General features: G+C 40.3%; 1 protein-coding gene across 3 annotated transcripts in view; it reads left to right on the forward strand.

Annotated features, from left to right (window-relative positions):
• The window catches only part of CNNM2 (cyclin and CBS domain divalent metal cation transport mediator 2), a gene marked incomplete at its 5' end in the record, with an annotated part of 139,199 nt that overhangs the window by 83,722 nt on the left and 34,648 nt on the right, over window positions 1-20,829 (forward strand). Inside the window, 2 exons of one of the 3 annotated variants that reach the window (XR_014297887.1) lie at window positions 10,654-10,748; window positions 11,657-11,731. The exons of the other annotated variants lie outside the window; for them this stretch is intronic. Of the gene's footprint in view, window positions 1-10,653; window positions 10,749-11,656; window positions 11,732-20,829 lie in introns of those variants that run through there. 3 annotated transcript variants of the gene reach the window in all.

The raw sequence follows: 20,829 nt of genomic DNA on the forward strand, positions 1-20,829 counted from the left end.
TCATGGAGTTTCCAGTTTAACTTTATTAAATCCTTAAAGTATTCTTCTAATTAAAAAGATTTTCCATCTCTCTTCCACTTATGCTTTGAGCCACCAGCTTGTTTCCCCTGTCATACACAGCAGCATTCACTTAGCAACTTCGATATATGCTTCTGTGTCAAACTGTGACGACATCAATGTTGTCTAAACTTTCTGTGGTGTGTACCTCATTAGATCCTGATCCCTCAGCCAGGCTTGATTTGTAATCCTTCTGTAATCACATGTTCAGTAGGGAAGATAGATTACCAGCACCTAGTTCCTAACTTGCCTTGCTCCTCCTCCTGGTATCGCCATGAATACCCCACCAGGCCTCTGCTTCCTTTTGCCCACTTCCCTAGTATTTCTTCTCCCCTTTCTTTTGTTTTCTCTGTTCAAAACCCACCAATCTCACTGCATTATGGAGCCTTGTTCCCCACCCCCCCTTTTTTTAAGTACTTACAGTACTTTGTCAAATAGTTTTATTTTCATTTTTTAAAAAAGCAGATGAGAAAAATAGGTGAATCAAAAAATACTTTTCTCTCCTTTATTTTTCTTCAAATCCAATATTAACCTGCCTCAGTGGAGTGGGTGGGTATTCCTGGGGCTCAACTGTATTTATAATGTTTTATTCCTTAAAGTAGATGATAGGTACATGGATGTTTGTTCTCTTTTATACTGTTTACGTCTGAAATATTTTGTAATAACACATTTTTTCTACATTGTTCTTGTCTGAATCTCTTGATTTTTTTGTGGGGGGAGGAAAAGATGCATCATTAGCCCGTAATAGACAAATACATGAAGATGTGTGGCTGAGGATGTGCAGTCAGTATTACTCAAAGATTTGGTACCTTTATGTGCCAGACAATGTTCCAGGCACGGAGGACACAGTGTCAAGAGGATAATGTCCCTGCCTTCCTGCATTCTGTATCTAAGTGGGGAGCAGACTAAGCAACTAAATATGAAATATAATATCAGATACTGATAAGTGCTACGTATAGCATAGAAAGAGGACCTTTGACTGGGGCAGGGGGGAGCTGTTTTTAGATGGGATGGTGAGGGAAGGCCGCATAAGGGGTGACATTTGAGCAGAGACCTGAATGAAGTGGGGGACTAAGAAACATGAAAATCGAGAGAAGAGTGGTCCACAAGTGGGAACAGAGAGAGCAAAGATCCTTAGGCAGGAGTATGTTTGGCATATTCAAGGAACAGCAAGAAACATCTAGAGAAAAGGAAGCCAGGAGTGGTGGGGCATGAAGTTACAAAGGTCCGCAGGGGTCAGCAAGGCCTTGCAGGACATGGTGGGAGGTTTTTACTCTAAGTGCGACGGGGAGTTTTTGAGCAGGGGAGTGACAGAATCTTAGTGAACTTGAAAAGATTACTTTGGGTATTCTGCAAACAATTTATCGTAGAGAGTGAGAGTAAGGCAGAGAGACCAGTTAGTAAGCTGTTGCAGTTCAGGTGAGAGATGATAGTGGCTGGGACCAAGGGGGTCAGTGTGGGTGGTGAGAGAAGATCAAATTCTAGATGTTTTTCAGAGGATTAGAAGTGAGGAAAAAGTTAAGGATGAAGACTAGGTTTTTGGCTTGAGCAACTAATTTCGGTGAATGTTGGTACATCCCTTCCCCCACTAAAGGAGGAACAGATTGAGAGAAAGAAGGTTTCATATTCTTGGTAGACAGCCTGGTGGAGATGTCAGGTAGGCAGTCGGATATATAAATCTGGCATTCAAAGGAGTGATCTGGATGGAGATGCAGGTAGGCATGTTGGATGTATAAATGATATTTAAAACTTTGACACTAAATGAGATAATTACTCAAGTGAGTAAGTGTCCATAGAGAACAGAAGAGATCCAAGAATGAAGAGCAAGGGTACTCTGTCTTCTAGAGGTCGGGGGAATGAGAGGAACTAGCAAGGGAGCTTGCGATGGAGTGGCCGTTAAGGAGAGAAACCAGGGAAGTGTGTAAGCCAAGTGAAGAGACTGTTTCAGGAAAGGAGTAATCGAAAATTGAGTGAGATGAGGGCTAAGAATTGATCTTGGAATTTATCCAAATAAGAGGTCATTGGGGATCTTCATAAAAGTAGTTTCATTGGATACGACTAGTTTGGAACATATTGAATAGAACAGGAAAGATGAGGAAATAGAGACAGTGAATGGAGACAGTTCCGTTAAGGGTTTTGCTATAAAGAACAGTAGAGAAATGGAATGATAACAGGGAAGAGGGGGAATCTGGAGAGCTTTTTCAGTTTTAAAGATGGGCAATGTTTGGCGCCTTGAATGTGATGATGAGAATTATCCAGTTGAGAAGGAGAGCCAAGTGATGGAGGGGGCAGTCTTATTACATAAAACTCTGTGGGCCTTCTCTAAATCCTGTGGAGGTCAGGGAAGGGTAGTTTTCCCAGGAGGAAGCATCAAACATTATATGAAAGATGAAAGATTGGAAACAACTGTGAAATGTCTAACCCAGAGGAAATGAAATACACTGGATATCTAACAATTATGGTGATATAAAATAGAACTACAATTTACCCACTAAAAATCGTTATAAGGTTCCACGTTGATTGATATGCAAAGATTTTCAGACTTAAGTGCAAAAAAAGGTATTTTTTGTGGAAAATATGTAATAAACACTTCAGTAGAGAAAAATGTCTGAAAGATGGGATTTTATTGGTGATTTTTAATTTCTTCATTAGATTCTAATTGTTTTCCAAATTACTTCATCATGTTTTCTGTACAGTGAGCATATATTACCTGCATCTTTTAAAAAGTTATTCTGTGAATGTCAGTGAGCTAAACCCATTTATATCGATCATGAAATATTTCTGTATTTTGACTTTTTAAGCTATTTTATTTCATGTTTTCTGTTTGCTTATTTTTGCTGTCTTCTTCCTACCATCTATTGGCTAAATTTAATAGTCCTTCTGTTTGAAAGTTATACATTCTAGTTTTATTGTTTTGGTAGTTGTCCTTAACTCTTATTTTGATAATATATATACTGGTGTTTGTTCCTATTGAAAATCTTTCCCTATTTTAAACCTTTAAATGTGTGTATTCCCCACACACACACTTCAAAAAAATACTAGTATCTTAGAAGTTTTCATCTTCCTCTCTATACCCTTCAGTCCCTACACCCCCCCCCCTACCGGGCCCCCTCCAAAGTGCTTTGATTTTTAAAGAATTTTAGTTCTGGAATTGCTATGGGTTTACTTTTTGTTTTGTACCTTATTTAGACAGTAATAAACTTGATAAGTTATTTACTTACCTTTCCCATTTTTATAGTGTATTCCAGAATATGTATTTCTTATTTTTAAGTTTGAATTTTTTTTCCTCATCCCTTTGAACCTATCACTCCGTTGACTTCTTAAAACCAGTGTTGCTTTTGAGAATTCTGGAGTCAACGTGATTCGATTTACTTCTCTGCTAAACTTTAGTTTTTTTTTTTTTTTTTTTTTTTTTTTGGCGGTACGCGGGCCTCTCACTGTTGTGGCCTCTCCCGTTGCGGAGCACAGGCTCCAGACGCGCAGGCTCAGTGGCCATGGCTCACGGGCCCAGCCGCTCCGCAGCATGTGGGATCTTCCTGGACCAGGGCACTAACCCGTGTCCCCTGCATCGGCAGGCAGACTCTCAACCACTGCGCCACCAGGGAAGCCCAACTTTAGTAATTTTTTTCTTTTGTTGTTCTTTCATTTCATTATACTGTGACTAGTTTTAAATTTTTCCCCCTCTTCTTTTCCCTTTTTATGGGTTTTTTTCAGTCCGAGGTCTTACATCTTTTTCTAAATTTGGGAACCCTCAGTTTTTTCTTGTTCAAATATTTTCTCCTTCTGATTTTTCCTCCTCCCTTTCCTCTGGGCCTCATGACATAGGTATATTGATGCTTCCACTTCTGTTCTCTACCTCTTGATGTTTCTTTTTTCCATCCTTTTTTCCCCTCCCTAATATATTCTAGGAGAGTTTCTTAACCTGATCTTTGGCTCTTCAGCCCAGCTATTGGGTTCTTTATTATCTTGGCTCTTAATTTTTCATACCATTAACTCTAGTTCTTATTTTAAAACTTCCTGTTCTTACTGCATGTTTCCAGTTATGGTCCCTCTTTGAAGATAGTTACTAATTTATTTTCCATACTGATCCATTAGCTTGATGTTGGCTGATATAGGTGCTTTAATTTTGTTTTTCTCTATAGCAGTTGTGTCCCTAAGATGAGCTCATCTGTCTTCTCTATGAATCCATTTTTTCTGGCTCTTTAACCATGTCATCTGTTGATGGATCCCTGGACTCCCAAGCAAAAACAGAGGCACTGGCTCGTGCTTCTGAGAGCTTTCTCTGACGATAGTCCTCATGTTACTCCGGCTGGGAAGGAGGGTAGGAAGAGGAAGATACACTTAGGGCTTTGCAGTTGCTTGTACGTATGTTTAACTGTTCCCCAGCCCAGCCCACTTGAGCATGCCACCCTAATACTGCTGGTAGAGCCAACTGGGCAGGAGAGTGCTATGAGCAGTGGGGGCCAAGAAAGCAGGAGCAACATAGAGAAAGAAACACAGGTAAAGAAACCTCTCTCTTCCTGGTCTCCTCCGTGCTACCTGCTCAGAGCCTAGCATGGGCCTCTCCTCCCAGCTGAAACCTGGCTGCTCTCTGTTGCCTGAGGTTTTTCTCACAGCTTTTATATTAGTGTGACAGTTTTATTAACCTGTCTCTGGGATCTCCAGGATTCTGTTGGGAGCCCACTCTAGTTTGACATCTTGTCAGAACCATGTATATAACATTACAAAAAAATCATTAAAGAGAGGTTGTAAAAAAAAAAAAAAATAGGGCCGGAAGTATATACACATTATCTGCTTTTTTTAATGATGTCTCTTACAGCAAGAAGCAGTTTGATATTCTAGAAATAATGATACATTTCACTTTTAGTGTTTTCATTTGAATACTTATGTTGAGCATTGGATTTTATTATTTAAACCAGTCAAGAAATAATTGAGTATCATCCATTTATTGGGGACTGTTTTCAGCTTTGGGAATACAGCAGTAAACGAAGAAAATGAGAATCCTTGCCTTCATAGAGCTGTCCTTCTAGTGGAATAGAAGACAATAAATAAGTTAAAACATAAAATACGTACTATTTCTTAGATAATGAGTTGAATTTAACCCGGGTTGTTGTTTAGCCAAGCAAATAAGATGGAGAGGGGCCAGGGAGTTGAGGGTCTAATTAAAATGATTGACAATGGAATGAAGTAGAGCTAGATTAGGAGGGGAAAGAGGACAAGTAAGGGTGGTGGAAACAACGGATTGAAAGTAAGGCAAAGGATTGTTGGAATTGGGGTATTAGCAGGAGTGTCCTAAAAAAAAAAAAAATAATAGGAGATGGTGGTTGGAGAGTAGACGTTCGGAATTGAGATAATGAGGGATTGCAGTAATTGTGAATGACAAGGTCAAGGGAGTGACCGTGGAAGAAAGTGACTAAGTTAGGATGGAAAATAAACATTAAATGGAAAAGAGACTTCCATTTGTGCCTGTGTGGAGTAACAGGGACCAGATTTACCCTCCTTCCTTAAACAAGCAGAAAGCTGTACAAAGTATATTGAAATAGTGGTTTTCAGACATTGGACAGCAGGCAGTGCAGGAAAATGATCCTTGAGATAAGGTGAGCCCTTATGATTGCCCCAGCTTTCTACCTGGATGGAGGTCGCGGTACAAGGAGGGGCAACCTAAACAGAACCTGGCAGTCTCCCTGAGTTGAGGAGGCGGAGTTGAGAATTCAGGGAGGTGAAAGAGACTGGAATTCAGAGAATATCGGAGAAGAGAGAGCTCCACAGATCTCCTGAGTCTTCAGCAGAGTGCTATTGAATGCATGCATGAGAGGAAACCACTTGAGGCTGGCAAAAAATAAGGGATGGCCTTGGAGTCCTGGGCTTCTTGTGAGCGGCGTAAAGGGCATGATGAAATTAGTCAATGATCCCAAGACAGACATTGGTGGAGAGGCTGCAGGTATTGAAGGGGAGACCGGGGAGTGGTTTTGCCAGAAACAGAGTTCTGGGGCTCCCACTTGACCTTGATGATGGAGGAGGCCTTCAGGGGGATTATTTTACTCCTAGGATTGCAATTCCATCTTGACTTCTGCTACTTCACTTGACTCCTGCCCGTGGAGGCACGGAGTCCTACAGAGAGTTGGACTCACCACTGCTAATCATCTAAGAATCATGTTTACGTGCTCCTTTTTCTATGGCCTTTTCCCCCTAGAAGAATACACCTCTAATTTATGGTTTCAAGACAGGATTCATGTAACAAAATGTATTTTCCATCAAATTTATGAGAAAATATTGGTTCCTTTAAGTAAGAATTGTTTCTACTGTTCATATATATAAATAGTAATTTTGGCTTAAAGATAGTTGCCCAAGATTAGATAAATTCCTAGTAAAGGAAACTCTGCAAAGCCAAGTTAGAACGCCTTAGAGTTGGAGAGAGAATTCTATTCATGTGTGTTCCCAGACCCAAAGACATAGAAGGCACTCAGTAAATATTTGTTGAGTGAATGTATTTTGGAGTGAAATGTGGCATTCTGAGTTATTGAAGATTTCATGTGAATCTTATCATGGGTACTGAGGCAGCCAAGATTCTAACTTTTCCACATATAAATAGACCTGTTAAACTGCAGTTTCTACCATGTCAGCTGGGCATGATGATTTGGAACTTTTCTTATTGGTTGTGGTTGTTGATTTTTAAATTCTTACATTAGGAATGATGGGGATGAATGCATAACTGCATGCATATCAGGCTAGGGACTTAAGGTGAGAGAAGAGCTCTTTCAAGAGACCCATGTCCTAAAATTTATCGATTTCAATTTCATTTATATTTTGAATAAGTAATACATTCACATTTTTCAAAATTGAAAAGGCTCAAAGCAATAAAGTAGCTTCCTCCCATTCCTGACTACAAGTTGCCCAGCCATCCAGTTCTCCTCCGTAGAAGCAACCACCATATGACGTCTTAAAAAGATGAGATGACCTTTTAGATTATGCATCAGGTTAGAAAATAGTAGTGTAATAATAGTAGGAGGTGCTTAGTAAGTTAGTGATTCCTGTATACCAAGCATCACGCTGAATATTTGTATATAATTTAATACGTTGTCTTCTGTGTTCACACCTCTGTCTCCTCCCCCGCCTTGCCCCTTGTGGGCTGATGACCTTGCTGCTTTGTTTTCTGTAAACCATCTTCTCCCTCTCTCCTGTTATGGCTGGTATCCTTCTGTTATGATCTGGATTCAGTGGTGTTGGAACTGGCTGTTACTGGCTGGAAAGACCAATCGTGCTCATCTCTTCCCAACTCTTTGTTCAGTGACATCGTGTTGGTAATTTGGAATCAGTTGTGGTAAGAATATTCATACCCTGGAAACTAGCGAATGCTACATGCCAGGGCTGTTTTCCCCAGAGAGCTGGTTGTTATACATGTATGTATCAGCACCCCACGTGTGGATCCTCTCCCCTCTTACCTTTTAGTTGGTTCACTAAATAACAAAGTTAACTGAAATATGGAATTTAAAAAATTATATACATATCTTAAATATATTATTTTGAAAAAAGCATTTGCAACCCTTTGAAAAACTTAAAACTTTTGATTATGAAAATGTTCAAAAATACAGAGAAGTTAAAAACTGGTATAATGAATATTCATATACCTATCTCCTAGATTTGATAGTTCTTAATGTTTTTTTAACCATTTCAAAGTAAATTGCCGACATCATGACAGTTGACCCTGAAATGTTCAGCATTACTTCTCGTACATCATCCTCATTCCATTATCACTAAGAAATTCATTGTTCCCCCAAGTCATTTACTACCCAGTCTATATTCGGATTTTCTAATTGTTATTTTCCCCAAATGTCATTTAGAATTGTTTTTTTCTAACATGGATTCAGTCAAGGTTTGTGCATTGCATTTGGTTGTTATGTCTCTTTTAAGCTAGAATAATCCCCCCCCTCAGTTTTTTCATGATGTTGAGTGTTTTCTACTCTTTATGTTTCGAACGTATATACAGAAATAGTAAAAATAGGCAATTAACCCCAATATAGTCATTGGTTCAATAATTATCAACATTTTGCCATATTTGCTTCACTTATCTTTTTTCTTTGCTTCTATTTTAAAAACAAATTCAAGACATGTCATTTTACCCCTTTCAACTCTTAAAAAAAAAAGACATATTCTTACGTAACCAAACTGGTGTCATAATCATACCAAACAGAATTAATAATGGTATTGACTTTTTATTTTTTTGCGGTACGCGGGCCTCTCACTGTTGTGGCCTCTCCCGTTGCGGAGCACAGGCTCCGGACGCGCAGGCTCAGCGGCCATGGCTCACGGGCCCAGCCGCTCCGCGGCATGTGGGATCTTCCCGGACCGGGGCACGAACCTGCGTCCCCTGCATCGGCAGGCGGACTCTCAACCACTGCGCCACCAGGGAAGCCCCAATAATGGTATTGACTTTTTAAAGAAACCAAGCTAGTTCTTCGGTAGAGTATTCTACATTTTGCGTTTCTATGATTGTTTTCTCATTATTATCATTTAATTTCTCTGATCTCCTGTATTACCTATACACTGGAAATTAGATCCAAATTCTTAAACACTTTTGGCAAGAATATAGAGGATGAACTGTACTTCACAGCACATCACATCAGGTGGCACACAGTCTGGTTGTTCACTGTTAATAATGTTGAATCACTTGACTAAGGTGGCAACTATCAATCGTCTCCACTGTAAAGATGTTTCCCCCTTCCACGGATCATCGTGGTAATTCATGGAGTGATACTTTGGTACCACATGAAAATTATTTTCTCCATCAACCTTTCCGTTAATGTTTAGCAGCCATTTATGTTCTTTGCCTGAATCAGTTTTCAACAGGCACTGGAAAATAGTATTGCTTTTCCTTTGAATGTGGGCTGATTTGTGTTCCCTGTAATGGTTGAAGGAGACCATCTAACATCTCTATTATACCTTCTCTCAATTCTCTAAGTTTGAGTTTTCTTTTTAAGTGGAATAAACCATACAAAGGATTTTTGAACAAACAATACAAAGTGCAGAATCATTAAAGATTTTTTTCCTCACTTTTCGTGATTCCCTTGCCCACTCCTAATTCAGTATAAGTTTTTGAGGTGTTTTTTTGGTTTGTTTTTTAATTGGAGTATAGTTGCTTTACACTGCTGTGTCAGTTTCTGCTGTACAGCAAAGTGAGTCAGCCATATGTATACATATATCCCCTCTTTTTTGGATTTCCTTCCCATTTAGGTCACCACAGAGCACCGAGTTCCCTGTGCTATACAGTAGGTTCTCATTTGTTATCTGTTTTATACATAGTACCATATATATGTCAATCCTAATCTCCCAATTCATCCTGTCCCCCCCTCTTTCCCCCTTGGTATCCATACGTTTGTTTTGAGGGTTTTTTATTTTTTATTTTTATTTATTTATTTATTTATTTAGGGCTGTGTTGGGTCTTCGTTTCTGTGCGAGGGCTTTCTCTAGTTGTGGCAAGCGGGGGCCACTCCTCATTGCGGTGCGCGGGCCTCTCACTATTGCGGCCTCTCCCGCTGCGCAGCACAGGCTCCAGACGCACAGGCTCAGCAGTTCTGGCTCACGGGCCCAGCCGCTCCGCGGCATGCGGGATCTTCCCGGACCAGGGCTCGAACCCGCGTCCCCTGCATTAACAGGCAGACTCTCAACCACTGTGCCACCAGGGAAGCCCCTGTTTTTTGTTTTTTAAAGCAACTTGGCTTTTACTGATTCTTTCCAGAGGATTCATTCTTTCCAGAGGATTCATTATAGTTTCCATAGAAACAGGAATTTCTTTTTATTGTCATGAGTTTCTATAATATTTAAATTGCAGCATCAAGTGCAGATGTCATAAATAGGTTTGGGAACAAAAATAACCAATTCTTAGTAAACATTCTGTTTACTCTATGTGAGTACAGTGTGCAGAGTAGTAGTTTTACTAGCCAGAAGCTTTCAGTGTGCTGCGGGCCTCAGTTGGTGTGTTTCACAGGGAGATTGGGTGTGTCAGTTAACCAGCAAGTTGCCACATGGAAGTCCCTTGAGAGAGTCTACGATGTTATAATTTTACTTGTCTTTCACACTAGGCTCTTAGTTCCTTGACTGTGAAGACTAATCTTATTTTTATGTGTTTGTTTTAATCCCTCATGCTTAGGACAGTGCCTAGCATGTAGTGAGTGCTCAATAAAAATATTTATTGAATGAATCCATGACCAGCACCAGAGGAGACCATATTGACCTCAAGTCAATTCTGATCTTAAACATAGTAATCGTCACAGTGTTTTTGCAAACGTCGGGGTTGGCATGGTTGTTGTATATAATTTATTCTTTCACTGGCTTTTCCTCTTCACGTTCCCTCAGTCTTTGAGTCTTTCTCTGCTCTGTGCCAGCTTCCTTCAATTTATGGTGTATGGTAGGCTACCTGTGTTCATTATGATCATTTCCAGTTTCCTGATCAAGATGCAAAAATGTGTAACAGTTCTGCTGCAATGGCGCTATGCACAAAGAGAGATGAGATTTCTAGGAGAATACAAAGTAGTTCCTTAGTTCTCTATTCTAGAGCTTAACCAATCCCAGGAACTGAAGTCTTCTGTTTCTTCACAGAGGAAATATGACAAAGGCAGTGGCTGTACAAGCTTCCTTCATGGGCCGCCCTCCCCACTGCCTCATCCAGTAAGCGGGAGCAACTACTTCTAGAGGTGAGAGGGGAGGGAGGACAATCTCCATAACCCATTTGAATCCACCCAGCTGCGAAGTTTTGGTTTTGAGAAACAGAGTGAACAATTTGTGGGGTTGCTATGCTGAAGAACTTTAAAACTAAGCCTGCATAGGATTGAATGCTCAGGTGATGTAAATTACCCTTTTCATAGAAGCCCATAGCCTCTATTTTAAAACAAGCAGCTTGTAGCTGAATATTCCCAGTGATCCCAAGTTCCTATTTCTATAGATATTAATAGTATTATACATCTTCATTTGAGATGATTATTAGCTTCCGGAACCAGGAGAAAGTTCATCAAGAATATAATCATTATCGTTTATTGCATACGTGCTATAAGCCAGGTACTGTGTTAAATTCTAAACTTTTTCATTCAATTTTCATGGAAACTTGGGATTTTTATCTCTATTTCACAGATGATTAAAGTGAGAGGCCAAGAGAGGGTAATTGACTTGTCTTTGGTTACACAGCTAGTGTGTAGCAGAACCAAAGGATCCAAACCCAGATCTAATTCTAGTTTAAGCCCTTAGTCACTGACATGATTCTCTGGGGTCCCAGCACACATATTTGAGCTCTGAAACTGACTTTTTAGGTGAGGGATTAGTGACCAAGGATGACCTAGGTTTTTCTGAATGTTGTCAGGAACCAAGGTGATGTTCTTATCAGGCAGTTGTACCTACTCCCAGAAAGCTTAAGACATCTTGTCATTTTGACCGAGGGGCAGATACCTCAAAAGGTGTTTGAAGAATCTTTGTGTAAGCAAATGAATGTTGACTTCTTTTGAACATTCATTCATTTACTAAGCTAATTTCATTTCTTTCTCTCTCTCTCTCTCTTTTTTTTTTAACTTGACAAACCATCATATTTCAATATTTGAGTCTCGGTTTCCAGGCTGAATTCATGTTGTATATTTAAGAAGACAATGAAAATTCTTTGAAGATATTCTCAAGCCTAACAGGAAGGAGCACAGGGTTTGATTTGTACTTGTTTTTCAAGCTGGCTTCATCTGGGGACAAACTCTATTGTAACTTTTCTAGAATTTGGTGCCAATAGGAGCTGAAATAATAAAATCAGTAAAATTAAATTAAATAGGAAATGAGAGTCTTTTATGCACCAGGCCTTAGATTAGGTAAGAACAATTGGTCACTCTTCTGGGAAACTGTTGCTAAAAATTACAATCAACTGGCAGTCACTGATTGGCCTCATTTACTGCATTGTGTCCCAGGAAGAAAAACAATCTCCTCTTATGACAAGAGCTTGCAGAGATAATACTGTTTTTTTCCCCCTAATCTTCATCCCCCTTCTCATTTTCTTATGATTAATTTGAGCTATTTATTCAGCGTTTATTGACAGAATTATATACCTGGCACCTTGCTAGCTTATGAGGCTTTAGGTATAAAGGAGAACTCTTGCCTTCAAGAATCTCACAATATAGTACAGGAGAGAGAATATTATAATACAGGATAATAAATCGTCTGGTGGAGCTAATGAAGGCTCTATGGAAGTGCTGAGACAGGACATCAAACCCAATTGGCATAGGTGAGGTTAGGAAGACTTCAAGGATGAGTCGATAGTTGAATTGTGTCCTTGAAGGAGAATCAGAGTAAAGGAGCCAAGGGAAGGAAGGTGTTCTTGGCAGAGGGAACCGTAAAATAGCACAGGAGAGTGACAGAAAGTGTTCTCTGACATTGAATGACCAAAGATGTAGGAGATGTAGGCTAGAGAAAGAGCTAGGGATCATGTCATGATAGCTTTGTAGGCCATACTGAAGTGTTTAAACTATCCCAAATGCAATGGGAAGCCATTAAAGAATGTTAAGCAGTAGAATAACACGTTCAGATTTGCTTTTAAGAAAGATTACTATGGCATCAGGGAGGTGGCTTTGGGAGATTACATTAAAGTTAGAAAGAGAAGTTAGAAGGTTATTGCAGTTCAGAAGAGAAATATATATATATTTTTGTATAAATTTATTTACTTATATTTTTTATTTTTGGCCGTGTTGGGTCTTCGTTGCTGCACATGGGCTTTCTCTAGTTGCGGTGAGCAGGGGCTGCTGTTTATTGTGGTGCGCGGGCTTCTCATTGCGGTGGCTTCTCTTGTTGCGGAGCACGGGCTCTAGGCGCAAGGGCTTCAGTAGTTGTGGCACATGGGCTCTAGTTGTGGCTCGCGGGCTCTAGAGCGCAGGCTCAGTAGTTGTGGTGCACGGGCTTAGTTGCTCCACGGCATGTGGGATCTTCCCGGACCAGGGCTGGAACCCGTGTCCCCTGCATTGGCATGCTGATTCTCAACCACTGCGCTACCAGGGAAGTCCAGAAGAGAAATATTGAGGGCTTGTAACTAAGGTGAGCTGGTGTTGGGGATGCCTCGGAATATGGGAGCGATCCAATAGATATTTAGGAGGTGGTCTTAAATTTACAACTCAACAGCTTAACACAGTATATAACCAGTTTGCCATAGCAGGGTGAAACTAGAGAAAAAGGAGGAATCTAAGATGACTCCCACAGTTTCACACTTGATATATTCTGGTACCATTAGTCAGAAAGAGGAATGGAAGTGAAGGAACAAGTTTGGTAAAGAAGATGATAGATTTAGTTTGGGGCGTGTTGAACTTGAGATGCTCATAGGACAAGTGAAGAGGATCAAGTAGGCAATTGGAATATTTTTATCTCTGAAGTTTAGGAGAGAAGATTAGACTGGGGATGGTGGTAGTATATAGATTTGATCCTTTTCAGTCTTTGTGTTCTGTCTACTTTTGTTACATTTACTTGATTAGTATGTAGTGAAAAGCAGATTTACCATAAAACTAATTAACCTTAAACTTAAATGCTTCTCACATGCATGGGCCCTAGCCAGATGTGTTTATTTACATGGTCATGTGTTTTTGTAAAATTTGCAAAATCCAGATATTTTAACTACAATTGATCAAAATTTCTCTCTTGGCATTTTTAATTACCCTCTTTCACTCTTTGTCTCTAATGTTGGAATGGTCCCAGGCGTTTTTTGGAATCTAGCTGTGGGGAGGTTGAGCTGAGGATACATTTAGTTTGGGTTTGCAGTCACTTCAATGTATAGTTATTGCTAGCCATCCCAGTGTAGGAATGACCTCGAGAGATACTCCTCCACGGTGCCAGCTCACCTGGTATTGTGACACAAAGGTACAAAACCAGCATTGTATTGAGATACCAGTGCCAGAGGTGTTAAGACACATTGGTATCATGGAAACAGAAGAGGATGAAATGTACAAAGCCAGAAACTGGTCAGTAGAAAAACTTCTGATGGCGTCTTAGCCTGAACATTGGCCTGATACAAAGGCTTGTGTGCTGGGACGTTTATTTGGAATAGGATCCCAGGGAGCAGGAGTTCAGGACAAGGGAAGTGAAATGGGAAGGAAGGGAAGAAAATTCAAGGATGTGATAGTGTGTTAACTTCGGCTACAGGCAACAGGTGTTCTTTCCTACCTAGGACTTCTATTTTTGAAAATATTTATGTATTTATTTGGCTGCGCCGGGTCTTAGTTGTTGCACTCGGGATCTTTTAGTCGTGGCACACGGGATCTTTTAGTTGTGGCATGCAGGATCTTTAGTTGCAGCACACGGGATCTTTAGTTGAAGCATGTGAACTCTTACTTGCGGCATGTGGGATCTGGTTCCCTGACCTGGGATCAAACCCTGGCCCCCTGCATTGGGAGTACGGAGGCTTAGCCACTGGACCACCAGGGAAGTCCCCTACCTAGGACTTTTAAAGGAGCCTTGTGAGATGCTCTCAGAATGGTGCTTGAATACAGAGGGGGACGTATTTTCCCATGGGCATTATTTCCTTCTCCGTTTAGGAGGAGTCCCAAGGCAGAAGTGAGAGATGCAGTGAGCTGGGCCGTGAGCTGTATATGAGATGATGTCTGTTTGCACTGGTCATACGGGCATGAAGCTGATCTGAGCCTGTGTGGAACTGGTCACTGCGGCGGTGGAAGGGGTGAAAGGGGGTGAGCAATGGGACCGAGAGGATTTTGAAGCGGTGCTTAGGGGGCATCTAATGTTGACAGAGGATTCTGTTCTCATTCATTCCTAGTCAAACATTCTCTCGTTAGAATTATGTACAATAATGTAGTGCATGTGGTTATAAATCTCCATTCTTTTTTACTTTTTGATGACAATCACACAAAATAGACTTTATCAGAATTATTGTTTGTAGGACACAAACTTTTGATGGTTACAAATTTCAGTCAACATGCTACTGTTAGCTGTTTCCCCTGTAGAACGTTTGGTCCTGTCCAAAACGTCCTGAGAATATTTGGTCCATGCCAAATGGTTTTGGACAAGACTGAATATCAAGGATATCTTACAGACATTTTGGATGGGACCAAACATCTGCTAACCAACTATTGCTTGCCAGAATTTTCCTATACATATACAATTTATACAAATAGGATCATACTATGTAAAATATTCCAGTTTTTTTTTTCCTTAATCTATTTTGGGTAACTTTTCGTAACAATTTAGGGAGATCTACTTTGATCCTGTTTTAATGGCTGCATAGTATTCCATTGTATGGATTTACGAGAACTTATTCAACCAGGCTTCTCTACTGATGGATGTTTTTCCTTATAGAAATACAAAAACCTGGGACTTCCCTGGTGGTCCAGTGGTTAAGACTCTGTGCTCCCAATGCAGGGGGCCCGGGTTTGATCCCTGGTCGGGGAACTAGATCCCATATGCTGCAACTAAGAGTTAGCATGCTGCAACTAAAGATCCCTCATGCCGCAACTAAAGATTCCACATGCCACAATGAAGATCAAAGATCACGCATGCTGCAACTAAGACCAGGCACAGCCAAATTAATTAATTAAAAAAAAGAAATACAAAAACTTCTTTCTTTTGTCTCTGACACATTTTTAAGAGATACTGGGAGGAAAGATAGATAATGGGAGTGGTGAGAAGGAATTGTGAAGGAATTTTAAACAGAAAATGTTTGGTTTTTAAAGTCATCTGATGTATCTTTTTTTTTTTTTTTTTTGCGGTACGCGGGCCTCTCACTGTTGTGGACTCTCCCGTTGCGGAGCACAGGCTCCGGACGCATAGGCTCAGCGGCCATGGCTCATGGGCCCAGCCACTCCGCGGCATGTGGGATCTTCCCAGACTGGGGCATGAACCCGTGTCCCCTGTATCGGCAGGTGGACTCTCAACCACTGCACCACCAGGGAAGCCCTGATGTATCATTTTTTCTCTTCTGTGGTGACGAAGTGCTTGAGGTTTCTAGGGACAGGAAAAAGAAGAGTAAAATGCTAGGACTTCTATTATCTCAGGTCAGCAAGAAAAATACTCATTATTTTTGCTCCCTTTATATTTTTTCAAGTTTATTATTTGCTCAAAATTTGCAGATGGGATTAATGCACTGGATGAGAATTTGAACTAGATGACTTTTCATTTTTCCCTGCAACTCCAGGACTCAGTGATATTTTGATCATTTTGATAGCCCTTTCCCCTCATATCATGTGATTATTAACTATATGATAATACATAACTATTAACTTATATTAATTGTATAATAATTTAAAATAGCAATTCCATTTCCTCATTACAACTCGAGGTCATCAGGAAGGACTTCTGAAAAGAGGAGACTTTAGTAAGAAAAGGGGATAAGGTTTTCCTTAATAAAACCAGCCTTTAGTTTTCCCTTTAAGCAGGTTTTAAAAGAAGAGATGACCTCACCTCTCTCCTTAAAATGCCTACTCCTAAAGCAAATGTTGTAAGGGGTGGTTTCGTCTGTAGTGTCTTTTGGCACGTCATCTGGACTTAGGTAATTTTTTTTTTTTTGAAAAGTTAGAAATTCCTTAAGTTTTTATTCCTGGTACGACTACCACAATTTATAGGGCAATATACCTGATGTAATGAAAAGAAAAAGACAAAGCTACAACAGATAAAAGACCTCAGGAATGTACATCTAACTGACACTACATTGCATTAATCAATAGCTGCACTTTTTGCAAACTGTGGCTATGACAGTCCTGAACAAGAAGGGTTTCCTGTTTAAGCTGCAGTAACTTTCTGACTGTGGATCATCGTTCCTTCTGTGGCAGATTTTTACAGTTCCTGTAATGCATTTGGGACGACTGTCTCAAAGTAACCTGCAGCTTTCCTGACAACTCCTCACTCTCTCTCCTGCTAAGAACTGTAGCCCTTTTCTTCCAAGTTTTTAGAACTTTCTGCTACCATATCCATGGACTTAGGTAATTTTTATTCACTGTATAACAAGAGAACCATGTTTTTATGTCTGCTTTGTCTAATTACCGATCTTGCCTCCTTGTGTTGTAGAAATCATCCAAGAAATTAGTTCAGTTGATGTTAAGAGTTTTGGACTGCAAAGCAAAGTTCTAAATGTTACTGATCCAAAGACTAAGACCCAAGGAAGGAACAGAAGAGCAAATCATAAAATTAAAACACTGATAGTTGGCCTTACCTTAGCAATGGAAGTATATTTCCCTTTTTTGAATCTCCTTTTACTGGGTTTGTTGGGCAATTACTAATATTTTGGGCTGTTACCTCACTAAGATGGTCAGTCCTTATTTATCATCCTTATGAAAGCTACAAGTCTAAAGGAAAGACAGAAATAGACTCATTGGTTCTAAAATAAGCCCCGCAGTTTTATAGAACTACTTATCTCTTGGGAAAGATGGGAAGGTTCCCATCATCTCAGCCTGAAAGCCATCCTTTGTCTTAGCCACGTTTTCCATTGCTGATCATTTACTAGGAAAACATTCCAGTGAGTGTACAGTGAGTGGTACAGACCACGAAAAAAGATGAAGTGGAGATGCCCGGCATGCCTCACTATTTATAAGAAAATATTTCCCCAAAAGATGGGAAAATCCAAGTCTTTAAATACTCTGGGAGAGGAGAATAATGGAAAAAACTCTTCAGTTTCTATCCTGTTGGTTCATAAGATTTTTCTCACAAATCATTTGGACAGGCCATTAAGCAAGTCACATAGTGACTGGAATCTTCTATTAATTGCCTCACTTTGGGTTTCTGGCTAACGTATCTGGCAGCAAGACTGAAGAACAAGCAAAAGAGAATGAACAGCTGGTGGTGGTGTGGGAATGTGAGGCCATCTATTATTTGTGGCCTGGAATCCTGGGTTAGGTGGGAGGACCACAGGGCTGTCCTTAATAGGATAATCCACGTGGATGGTTTAGTAAGTAAATGATTTGGCTTCTTGTCTTTAAATACAATCGCAGTTTAGTCTAGGTTAATTTTTTGTTCTGAAAATTTAGTTTCCTTGCTATTTCTACCAGGAAGTTCATTCAGCAGGTCTCTCTGGAATTTAGTGCATATATTACTACATAATATTAGTTTGTCTTCCTAGACAATCAGTCACCCATGGTCTTGGGTTTGGGAAATATTACTTAGTCTAATCCTAGTCTAATCCTGGTTTTTCTTTTTGGCCACGCCACGTGGCTTGAGGGATCTTAGTTCCCCAACCAGAGATTGAATCTGCGCCCTGGGCAGTGAGAGTGTAGAGTCCCAACCGCTGGACTGCCAGGGAATTCCCTAATCCTAGTTTTCCTTTGGTATCTGCCTTCTGAATCCCTTTGTGGTGTGGATCCTGAGTAGGTCAGTCATGGTTCAACAAGCAGAACCAGTAGAAGACAGATACCACATTCATTAAGGAATTTTCTTAAAAGGGGCAAGCTTATGTAATTGCAGAGGCCGTCTAAGAGAAAGTACAGAGTTTGTAAGGCAGGCCATGAGGGAGGGAAGGTCATGAGCAGGTGGAAACCCCACGGGTGTGGTCTGCAGCAGCTTTCGACAGGTGGAACGTCTCCTCTCTCTCTGAAAGCCTTCACCCTGCTTTTAAGGCCTTCAGTAGATTGAGCCCGTCCCACCCAGGATAGCTACCCTTAAAGTCGACCCATTAGGGACTTTAACTACATCTGCAAAATCCCATCCTAGCAGCACCTAGATTCACGTTTAATTGAATTACTGAGGGCTGTTACCTATCCAAGTTGACACATCAAAAATCCATCACATTCAGAGAAGCCAGAGGAGCTGCCTGGAAAATACTGCCGCAGAGGTGCTTCTGCAGACATTTATTAAATCAGGGCTGGTATCTCTGCTGCTTTTTATAAGCAGTCCCATCTGAGCATTCACAGTTGTAGAACTGCCTGCTGTGTGCCTCAACCAGGGGAGCCTGGTTAGTTAATCTTGTGAGGACTGAAGCCCACTCTTGAGTTTTCAGAAGTTGCATGTAAAACAGGTTTTTGTTGACTGAAAAATGTTTTCCTACTGATCACCATTTTGTGAGTTTTAAAATATTTGTTTACACTTAAAAGCTAAAGCTTAAGAGCCACTGTCAGTGGAAAACTAAGCACTTACTTTACCAGAGAAGCTATTAACATGGTTTGTTCTGGGGGTTGGAAAGGGAAGGGAGTGTGGCTGTAAAAGGGCAACGGGAGGGGTCCTTGTGGTGATGGAAATGTTCTGTACGTTAGTGTGTTGATGTCAGTGTACTGGTTAAGGTGTGCTGTCACACAATTTGGTTTTGCAAGATGCTCCCAAAAGTATGTGGAATCTTGGGTGAAAACACATGAGACCTTTCTGTTATTTCTTACAACGGCATAAGAATGCACAGTTATTTCAAAATAAAATTCTATTAAAAATGATCCATTTCATAAGGCAGTCCTTTTATAATATGATTAATCTTTTTCTAATCTGTCTTTTAAAAATAGTCATGTTTTCTTAAGGAGGTAGACATGTATATATCTTAGCCCTATGCTCGAATAAACTACATACTCAATATATATTTGAGTGGATGAAAGTATGCCTGATGGGAAAATTGTAGGTGATAGATGATTTTTTACAAAACATTTTTATATTAAACACAACATAGAAGCTTAAATTCTTAGATGAAATATTGAGCATACTGTAAAAGACGGAGTCTTCACTCTGTAATAATGATGACCGAGAAAAGATGTGATTTACTACCTCAAAAAATAAGGCCAGACGTAACCTAAAACATAGGTCTAGAGGAAACTTCTAGAAATGTGCAGGAGGTAGTTAGCTGTAGGACAAATACTATTTTAGCCTGGAAAGTTGTATAGACTGAAGGTAAAACTACTTTCGAAGGATTCAGATAAGTGTGTGGATTCGCTCATTTAGTGAATATTTGCGTGCCTCTGAGGTGCCGGGCAGCTATCTGTAGTTTTCATGTATTTCAGGAACTTTTCCAGATGTAAATGCTGATGTCCTTGAAGGCAGCCACACCTTCCCCAAATCTCCATGGATACAGCTGTCAAAATCTGAGAACCACGTGGATTGGATTTTCTCAGTGTATGTTTCTAATCTTACTGCATCAGAGATATTTATGGAGAAGTGAAATTCAACCAGTCAAAAATAATAGTAACATTCTAAAGATATCTACAAACATAATTCTTTTAAACATTGATTGTCTTAAAAGATATGTTCAACCTAATGTTTTTCTCTTTCAGGTATTTCTTTTTTTTTAAAATATTTATTTATTTATTTGGCTGTGCCAGGTCTTAGTTGCGACACGCGGGATCTTCGTTGCTTCGTGCGGGACCTTTTTTTTTTTTTAGTCGCGGCATTCGGGATCTGGTTCCCTGACCAGGGATCGAACCCGGGCCCCCTGCATTGGGAGCATGGCGTCTTAGCCACTGGACCACCAAGGAAGTCCCTCAGGTATTTCTATTTTAGGGATACAGAATAAGAAACTACAGTTAAGAATGGGCAGGTGGGACCAAACTTAGTTTAATGTTAAGAAACAGGTATTTATAGCAAATAGAAGGAAGCCTGGGACAATCAGAGAGGTAACCTCCAGGGAGCAGCATTGAGACTGGGCCCTAGTAAACTCAACCTAGGTGCTCCGACTCCTGGGGGCTCCCTGCTCTGTGCCCAGGTCTCTGCAGTCAACCTTCAGGGAAGGCATAGGCTTTGCTTCTGTTTTTTTTAAGTCCCTTAGAGGCTGAGCACCTCCGTGAATGATTGCCCTTCTTACTTTCAGAGCTTGGTCAACGAATTTCCCTGAAAGCGGTTATAATCTAAATTAGTAGATAA

The sequence above is a fragment of the Grampus griseus genome (genome assembly GCF_964374135.1).
Source record: "Grampus griseus genome assembly, chromosome: 16".
NCBI lineage: Eukaryota > Metazoa > Chordata > Mammalia > Artiodactyla > Delphinidae > Grampus > Grampus griseus.